Genomic DNA, 10,313 nt, shown 5'->3' on the forward strand with positions numbered 1-10,313 from the left:
TTACTTAAAAGCTTAGTCTAGAAAATATGTCTTGACATGAAACTTATGTATTTTTATATTGTAACTCATATGGAATTAATCCAGTGATATCGTATAAAGCACATTTGAAGTTATTTAAGAGAATGACTGTTGCATTAAGTTTGGGTGGAGGTTCTTAAAAGTTGTCATAACCAGAAGTGCACTTGCTGTGAAGGTTATACAGCCTGATTATATTCGAATGCAATGTTGATTACGCATTTATGCCTGCTATATATACAATTCTATTTTCACTTTATGTGTGCCAAATAAAAAAAAATGAACATCTAGTAGAACCACTTTAACATGGTTACACTGATATATTCGTTTATTTATGCATTTGCAAGAGAAATGTTATCATTAACCTTAGTGTGTCAGAGAAACTTATCAAACAAATTAGCGATAATCTTAAATAGAAATAGTAAACTGCATTTCTTTCGTCTATGGTAATTAAACACTGTCTTTTACTTAAAGAGTGACACCGACACAATTCAATTTCATATTAACACGCGATATAATAATTAAACGACTAATTTACATTTAGGCAACAAATAATTAGACTGGTCATATTTTAAAGTAAAAAAAAGCGTGAAATATATTGTTATTGACACAATAGAGCAATGTTGTCTGAATATCAAACATAATAGATCCACTAACAAACAGCACAGATTTGGGAAAATGTGTCGATTGTATGCAATAACGGAAAATACTATTACTACTGCAACGTAACAAAACACCATAAATTCTAACCAAGTTACATTGTTTTTTAAACTGATAGCTATAACATATTTCATGTACAGTTAGACGCATGCAAAATCGTACGTGTCTATTCAATCTGACATAAGAATAATTAGCGGGAGATACTGAAGGACAGAGTCTATCTTAGAGATGCGTAGACAATTTTCAAAAGAAGAAAAAACAACGCCATGCCAAAAGGGGCAAATATAATAGGAGACCAAATTAGCAAGAGTAATTATACACCGTTGCACGGAGGCCACGCTAGTTAAAAGGAATTTCGTACAGCGAACGCTTTTGTACGTAAATATTTTTTTTTATTAATGAGTTCAGTACTTATTAGTGGAAAAGAGAAATCAGATCGACATGAAAACTGTTATACATTCACTTTAAATACAGCCAATAGACGAAATAAAAGCGGCTGATGCTGAACATTTTACAGTTGCTTTTGAATGATGTAATTTATCATAATTACGTTTTTACTACTTGTTCGCCTTTTGGTATTTCTACACAAAAGTACACATGGACGATCGGATGATTTCGGAAAACGGTTACGGACAATTACGGAAATAACCTCTCATTACCTACTAAAGGTTCTGAAAAATAATCAAGAAATAAAAAAGTGAGATCATTTATATCAATTTTTTAAAGAAAAAACGTTAAAATATATTTTAATGTACGATTTTTTTGTCAACACTATCGCAATTTCCTATTATTAAACCTTATCTCACAATTCTGACGACGTTTAATTAGTCGTCAATAAACAAAATCTTATAGAGCCAAATCGTACATTCCCTAGTTTTCCTATTTTATGGAGTTTCTTAATGAAGTGTTCTATTTTCAAGACCTCCACCCCCTACGAGTGTAGTGTGGATGAAACCTTGAATACGCAATGGGCGTTTTCTGTAATTTGTAATCTCGGAAAGGGAGTTGTTTGATTAGTTTCAACACTGGGGAAGGTAAAACCGCCACATGTTCTTCGAGGAAATACGGGCATTAATTGCCCACGTTTTGTTAAGTGACTGCGTGTATTATTTCCTGTAGACTGGTCGAATTGACATTTGTACTACGGCTGTGGCAAAACTTGTCGATTGCGTGAACACTGATTTTTCACTTGTCTATCTATATTTCCAGATTTATTAAGTATCCAATAAACGAGACTGCAATAATGTTGGCCTTTAAAACAGAATAACTTTACCAATCTGAAACTCTACCTTAATCGGACACTTGGTGGTGATGATGGATAACATTTAAAATTAAATGAGAGTAAAAATACGCAAGTACCCACGACGCAGTGGATAAGCTACTTGGTTCGTTGAGTTGTTTTTAATTACACTCTTCTATAAATTGATGGTTCAATCCATAGTTTGGGAAACACTCCAAAATCAAATTTCGAATTACTAGAGGCTTGTATCCAATAATGTCTTACAGAGTGAGATCATATTACTATCCCGTAGATTAAATAAAGTTCCGTTCGAAATTCCGTTCGGATTCACGCGTTCGACAGAAATATTACCGAGTAACACCTAAGATTCCCGATTTCGTTGATACACACGAAAGGGATCACATGTTATCTCTTATTTTACATGGAGGAAACCACTTATCAAGGCCCAGAAGCTACTCGGGAATAAGGGTTATTACACGTACAATAATCAATAGGATAGTTTTGTAGTATTCGTTAGTATTGGAGATTTTATAAAGTGACATTACTTAAGGGGGCGGTTCATCAGGACTTTTTATGTTGGACTTGAAGACATCCAAGTTGAAGTCCGGTGGGAAACAGGCAAGCGGTGGAGAGTTCCACAGGCGTGCAGTTCTAAGAAAGAAGCTTTGCTCATGGAATCTATGTTTTGATTTAGGCACAGATAACGAGTGGGGAAAATTATTGGCAGTGGATTTAGCTAGACTGTGTTTATCGTGAAAGATTGGCGGGAGGGGACCAGAGATTGGAGTTCAGACGAGCACTTGCCATGGAAATACGATAAAACAGAAATAAGCTCGCAACGACTCTTCTGTGGGAGAGAGGTTGCAGGGAAGAGGCATCCCCACTAAGCTACGAAGTCTATTTTGTACTCTCTCAGGGCAGGATAGACTGTTTTTAGCAGCTCCTGCCCAGATGTGGCAACAGTACTCCATCCTTGGATGTACTTGGATTTTATATAGATAGAGAATTGCATCAGTAGTGAGATATCTTCTTGAGCGGTGGCACTCATAAAAAGTTGAGATTAGTAGATTATGTGACCCTTTAAGGTTAAACAATAGACTTTTCAATAGATATTTTTCGGGAAAATAACACTCGTTTTATTTATTTGCGGAATAATTAGTTAATAATTATTATACAGTAATAGTACCTAGCATATTTATTTAAAAATAATATAATTCTGGATATATATATATATATTACAAACAAAACGTTTGAGCCCTCTACGAGTAGCGGACGGATGTTTATTTAAATACGCATTCCGACAGTTTAATTTCGGCCACCGATTCCGTAGTCAGGGGGTAGAACTGCCGACTGTCATCACGACGGTTCTAGGTTCGATCCTCGGTTTGGGGGAGGTGTTAGTCTAGCGACACTGATGAGTTGTGAAACAACGAAACAGGTCTTTATGTCGATGACTAAAATATATTTTATATATATATATATATATATATATATATATATATATATATATATATAAGGAACTAAACAGTAATTAATCTAACTGGCATTGGTTTCAGGGGAAATATTCTTAACAGGAAATTGTAGAAGACGCTTTGGAATTTCCACACACCGCGCTAGTCTAAACATAATTTTAATAGCGTTTGTTATTTAACAAACAGTCTTCATTTCTAGAGTGCAAACTTAGTTTTATATTGAAATTCTTTCTAAACTATACAAATCACCTGTGAATAAATTACACGCATGGTTCATGAAGAAAATAAACAATAATACTCCTATTGCATGATTATATAGAATCATTGAAAACATTGGCATACTAAATAAAAAAAAATAATGAATATACGGATTACGATAATTATAGTTTCATGTCTCCACAAGAAACTGTAAAACACTATTATATATTTTAGTAACATTAACAAATATTCGCGAAAACTAAAGGAGGCACACTGATGGCAATAATTATAATTTCTTTTCTCCACAAAAAAATAATAAGACAATATTATATATTATAGATAGAGTAATAGAATTAACTTCACCAGTGCTCAATAGCTGTATAGAGATAAGGGTAATTAGGGCCAGTACAACAATATATTCTTTGGGTTTTTTTTTACTCTCAAGTTTGTATTCGTTGACATCTTATATGCTTTTATATAGAGTTGTTGTAGTTCTCGCTTGATTTACTGCATCTAACTGTGTCGGATATATACTAGAGAGTCAAAACAATGAAAAGAATATTCTCTTATCATAGCCGCAGTAATAATTTATGAGAATTAATGGCTATTAAGTTACACAAAATACTCAAATTTGAATCGTCTAACTATAAAACTTTTGCCTGATGGTTACCTTACTGGATTTATCGCAATAGATTTTGTGTAGCATAACATTGTATATATATATATATATATATATATATATATATATATATATATATATATATATATATATATATATATATATATATACAGTTGTGCGCAAAAATATTCGACCCCTGTCTAAATTTTCTTGTTTCGTTGAATCTATACTTCAAAAATTTTCATAACGCCTTTTAACGACTAATTATGAATAAATTGTATATTTTTCAACAATAAATGAGGAAAAGTAATTCGAGATTAATAATATATATCAATTTATTTACAAAATATATAAATATGGATGTTGCAAAAATATTCGACCCCTTTAATTTAAAGTTTAAATAAAAGCGTCATTAAGTTTATTATTTTAGTCTGACCTTGAATTTATTTCCTATAAATAATATTTATGACTCTACTGAATCTAAAATCAGTTCAAATTGAACTTCAATGCCATATTGAATGATTGAATAATTGTTTTAAGTAAAAAAAAATATTTTTCAACGTCAACAAATCTGCAACTATGACAAAGAACAAAGAGTACTCTGAATACATTAAAAAGAAAGTAATCGATGCCTACCAGTCTGGAGAAGGTTATAAAAAATGTTCAAAACGTTTTTCTATACCACGGTCGACTATTATGTCCATTATCAAAAAATGGAAAGTAAAAGGGATTGTATCAAGTCTTCCAAGATCAGGTCGTCCAAGAAAAATTACGACACGTGGGGCTAGGAAAATTGTTAGACACGTTTCAATAGACTCTAAATCTAACCTAAAGGAGGTGCAGAACGCTTTGAAGAATGCTGGCTCAGATGTACACTTGTCAACTATTCGTAGGGCATTAAATCGTGCCGGATTGCATGGACGTATTGCCAGAAGGAAGCCCATACTTTCCAAAGCTCATCAAAAGGCTCGATTAAATTTTGCAAAAAAGTTCCTAGAAATGCCTATTGATTACTGGAATAATATAATTTGGTCAAACGAAACGAAAGTGGAACTATTTGGACGCAACCAGCAACGCTATGTTTCACGAAAAGAAAATACTGCTTATAATGTGAAGAATGCCGTTCCAACCGTTAAGCATGAAGGTGGATCAATCATGGTGTGGGGCTGTTTCAGTATAAATGGAACTGGAAGATTAACCATAATCGATGGAAGAATTGATTCAGTAAAATATCAGTACATACTGAAAGAAAATCTTGTTCCGTCTGCGAACCAGTTGGGGCATGGAAGGAGGTATACCTTTCAACAGGACAACGATCCTAAACACAATTCAAAGAGCACTAAGGCATGGTTAAAGAATAATAAGGTGAAAGTTCTAGAATGACCTTTCCAGTCTCCAGACCAAAATCCGATTGAGCACTTATGGCATGATTTAAAAATTGCGGTACATAAAAGAAAACCATCTAATTTGATTGAATTAAAACAGTACTGTCAAGAAGAGTGGCTTAAAATTCAAGTGGACAGATGTAGAAGTCTCGTTAGATGTTATAGGAAACGTTTACTTACAGTAATCAAGGTCAAAGGAGCTTCAACCAAGTATTAATGAAAAGGGGTCGAATACTTTTGCAACATCCATATTTTTATTTTTGTAAATAAATTTATTTATATTATCAAGCACTAATTACTTTTTATTATTTTTTGTTGAAAACTATACAGGTTATTCGAACTTAGTCGTTAAAGAAGGTTTTAAAGATTATTGAAGTATCCATTCAAAGAAATAACACTTTTTGTAGGGGTCGAATACTTTTGCGCACAACTGTATATATATATATATATATATATATATATATATAATATGGGCAAACAATTAATAAAATATGTTTAAAACACTTTGAAATGAGTTAAAAACATATTTAATCTGAAAAGGAAACACTAGATAAATGGATAGTCCTTAATCCGCGGAGTTTCGAAGAAATACTCTCCTTCTCATCAGAGGGTAGGAATTAGCAAAATGCGGGATCGGATTTTGAATGCAGAAGTATTTGATGAAACCACAAGTAAATCAAAGATCTTACTTGAAAACAAAATAAGTTAAGCAGAGGGAATATGGTAAAGAAAAATGTGATTTCACATGAATTGATAGTCTGATGGAAGATAAAAAATCCAGTGACGGTAAAATCCAAATGTACAACTTCAAGAAAGTTAAAAGAATTTCCATTTATACAAGTAAAATCCAAGGAAATATATATATATATATATATATATATATATATATATATATATATATATATGCGCATATAGTCGCGTCTGATATAGTGAAAATTATAGATACGTGTGTGTTTTGTACTTTTGTGATGAAATACATTCAACTCTACACTATTAACAGTTCTATATTAAGTCACATACGCCATTTTTGGCGAAATCTGATGACCTTAGCAGGTCAAGCAATAAGTTCCATCAATAATTATTATGGACAATCGCATTTTGACTATTCCCTTCTATTTTGACTATTCCCTTCTATTTTGACTATTCCCTTCTAGCATTTTCGTAAAAGCTATCAACTAAAGAAAATGAATAGCAAAATCAATTACGGGAAGGAATAATTTTGAATTTATAATAAGTTTGATAATAAAGTGAAAATTACAACATATGACTTGGCAAAATATTAAATCATTTTATCTTTGAGAATAATTAACACACGCTCATATATATATATATATATATATATATATATATATATATATATATATATATATATATATATATATATACTGAGAAAAGGGAAAGAGCGACCAATAGATTCTTGAAAGTATCAACAGTAGAGACATCAGATAATAATTTAATACGGAGAAGGTCTTCGTTGACATTCTGCAAGCTTTCCTCGCATGTCTCTTTTCTCCTCGAATGTTATAAACACAACAAAATCCTCTGCATCTTCACTCATAATTATTATTATTATTATTATTATTATTATTATTATTATTATTATTATTATTATTATTATCATCATTATATTATTACGGTTATCATACTGTGCATCCCTAAAAAAGGAAAGTGGAATATTCCAAAAAGTGGAATATTCCAAATCACCCCCCCCCCCAAAAAAAAAAATTTGTTGTCGCTGTTGAGGCAAAGCTAATAAAAATGATTTGTCTTTCTTTGCCTTTTGGCTAAGATCAAAGTGTAGTATCTGTACTTCAGGTGCTACATTTCACTTTCTTCTCTCTCGGTGGAAGAGAAATCCTTTACGACTAAGACAATTTTTTGTCCACGTTAAAAAACGACCCCGGTGTCTAAATCTGTCCGCAGGGAGGTATTGTGAATAGGGATCATATTTCATGGAACAAGGTTTTAATATTAAAAAAAGTAACTGGAAAAAGTTATTTCTGATTTAATTACAAAATGCCCTGAAAATGTCACTTCTGATTAATTATAAAATGCCCTGGAAAATATCAATTCTGATTATTTTTTTGTTGACTTGCCTCCCAACAAGGGCGGAATTGGACATGAGGTCGGTTAATAATTCAGGGGGAAACCAGAAAAAAGGGGCACTCTGGTCAATAACAAAAATAAAAATTGTATCAGTAATGAAGGATTTCTCCTCCATTAACCAAGACCAAAAAAGGATGGATTTAAGTCACTGGAATGCTGAAACTGATACTACACTCAAAAATCCATGTTGAAGCAATGGTTGCCTAATCTCTAACCGTGTTAATATTTTTATGTATTACTTTCGAAAAGCTGCTGAAACATTTTATGATTTAAACATTACTTTATTTCAAGTATATTTTAAACAGTGGGTTTCGTGATATGAAGTCAGTCCCTGAAAATACTCAAACCGATTACTCTATCTATATAAAAGCCAAGTACGTCTAACGATGGAACACTGCTCCCATATCTGGGCAGGGGCTTCTAAAAACAGCCTATCCTGCCTTGACAGAGTACAAAATAGACTTCGTGGCTTAGTGGGGGATGCCCTTTTCTCTACCCTGAAATCTCTCACCCACAGAGGAGACGTTGCGAGCCTATCCTTGTTTTATCGTTATTTCCATGGCAGGTGCTCGTCTGAACTCCAATCTCTGGTCCCCCCTCGCCAATCTTTCACGAAAAACACCCACTAAGTCAACAAGTCTATTTTGCACTCTGTCAAGGCAGGATAGGCTGTTTTTAGCTGCTCCTGCCCAGATATGGTAACAGTATTCCATCCTTGGACGCACTTGGCTTTTATATAGATAGAGAATTGCATCAGTAGTGAGATATCTTCTTGAGCGACAGAAGGATCCCACCATCTTCCCAGCGACCTTGGCAACAGACTTGATGTACGTGTTCCATTTCAGATCAGGAGTAAAGGTCAACCCCAGAAGCTTGTCAAAACACGGGGCCTCACCCAGACGAGAGCCATCCATCACAATATCCTTGAATAATGAAAAATGATTAAATGTGAATTCATACATTAGTGTGGTGTAATAAAATAATAAGCCCAGACAATATTTGAAAGTTATTATTTTATTAAGGAGGGGGCGATAATGTGGGTATAAATTATGAAAAATGATTTTCGATATTAGTAACATACCCAGAATTATGAAAAATGATGAAATGGAGATCAATCGATTAGTTGTGTGTAATGAAATAATGAACCCTGCAAATGTATCAAAGTTATTATTTTAGTAAGGTTGGGCGACAACCTTGGTTTAAATTATAAAAAAAAATATTTTCGAAATTAGTAACATATCCAAGAAAATGATGAAATATGTGTCGATTGATGTCTGTGTTCGTAATGAAATAATAAGCCTAGACAATATATCAAAGTTATTATTTTAGTAAAGTGTGCGATATGGTGAATTTAAATGATGAAAAATTGTCAAACTTAGTACCATATCTTAGAATTATTAAAAATTATGAAATGTGAGTTAATTGATAGTTGTGTTTTTTTATAAAATAATCAGCCAATACAATATATCAAATTTAATATTTTAGTAAAGGGAGGGGCGATAATGTGGGGGGGGGAAATTATGACAAATTATTGTCGAACATAGTAACGTATTCAATAATTATGAAAAATGATAAAATGTGAGTTAATTGACCGGCGTGTTTGTAATGAAATAATCAGCTCAGGAAATATATCAAAGTTATTATTTTAGTAAGGGGGCGATACAGTTATAATAAAAAAGTAGAATAATATGATTATGCCTTCATTCATGCTGAACAGAACGCTCACAGCATGCCCAGCAACAATATATTACATATGAAAAATGCTGCTGGGGAATTTCCACAGGTCCCGCTAGTTATTATTAGCAGGATCAGTAGAAGCCGCTAAATTTAACGATGATGAACTGCTTATATTAATCTAGTAGTTTTTGCTGAATAGGATTATTATCAAGACCTAGCATAGTATTTAATGTTATATTGTGATTGATTTTTAAATATAGTATGATACAAGACCGGTATAATATATATATATATATATATATATATATATATATATATATATATATTGTGTACGTGTGTATGTCGTAATAGATTGGACCAGCACATTTTTGAACATGATTCAGTATAGAGTTCACAAAATACAGTCTATAATTTCTACATGTACACTTGCCGTAACAAATCGTGATATTGAATTTTAAAATATATTTTCCGGAATAAATTTCTTTAGCTAGAATATATTACGATTTACTCATTAACAATATATTTGATGAAAAACACCGTAGACTTATTTGTCTACGGTGTTTTTCATGAACAATTTTGTCTACGGTGTTTTTCATGAACTATAAAATATTCCGTTTCATTAGAAGTCATCGAAGTCAATAAATTAATTGTTACATAATAATCATATTTATTACCAACCATTTTATCTAAGTATATCAAATGTTTTACTTATTACATTATAGTCACAATTACGCCGCTATGTATACTAATACAATTTAATTTATTTTAGTTTTAGACAAAATAATTTAGCTTTTTAAATAAACATTCGCTTAAAATCCAAATAGTAAATCCAATAATATTTCATCAACAAATAGGTAGACGCAAGTGTTTATTCTTAATTATTTCATGATATGAAAGTTTATCCGTTCATCATTATTTGTCTACTTACTTTTTATTTAATG

The 10,313-nt window shown here is 32.1% G+C and overlaps 1 pseudogene; it reads left to right on the forward strand.

The window, feature by feature from the left end:
* The first annotated feature begins 7,352 nt into the window (after positions 1-7,352).
* Positions 7,353-7,480, forward strand: LOC145277307 (U2 spliceosomal RNA; annotated as a pseudogene).
* The last annotated feature ends 2,833 nt before the right edge of the window (positions 7,481-10,313 follow it).

Source organism: Euprymna scolopes, chromosome 5, assembly GCF_053919585.1.
Source record: "Euprymna scolopes isolate OS-2025 chromosome 5, ASM5391958v1, whole genome shotgun sequence".
Lineage (NCBI taxonomy): Eukaryota > Metazoa > Mollusca > Cephalopoda > Sepiida > Sepiolidae > Euprymna > Euprymna scolopes.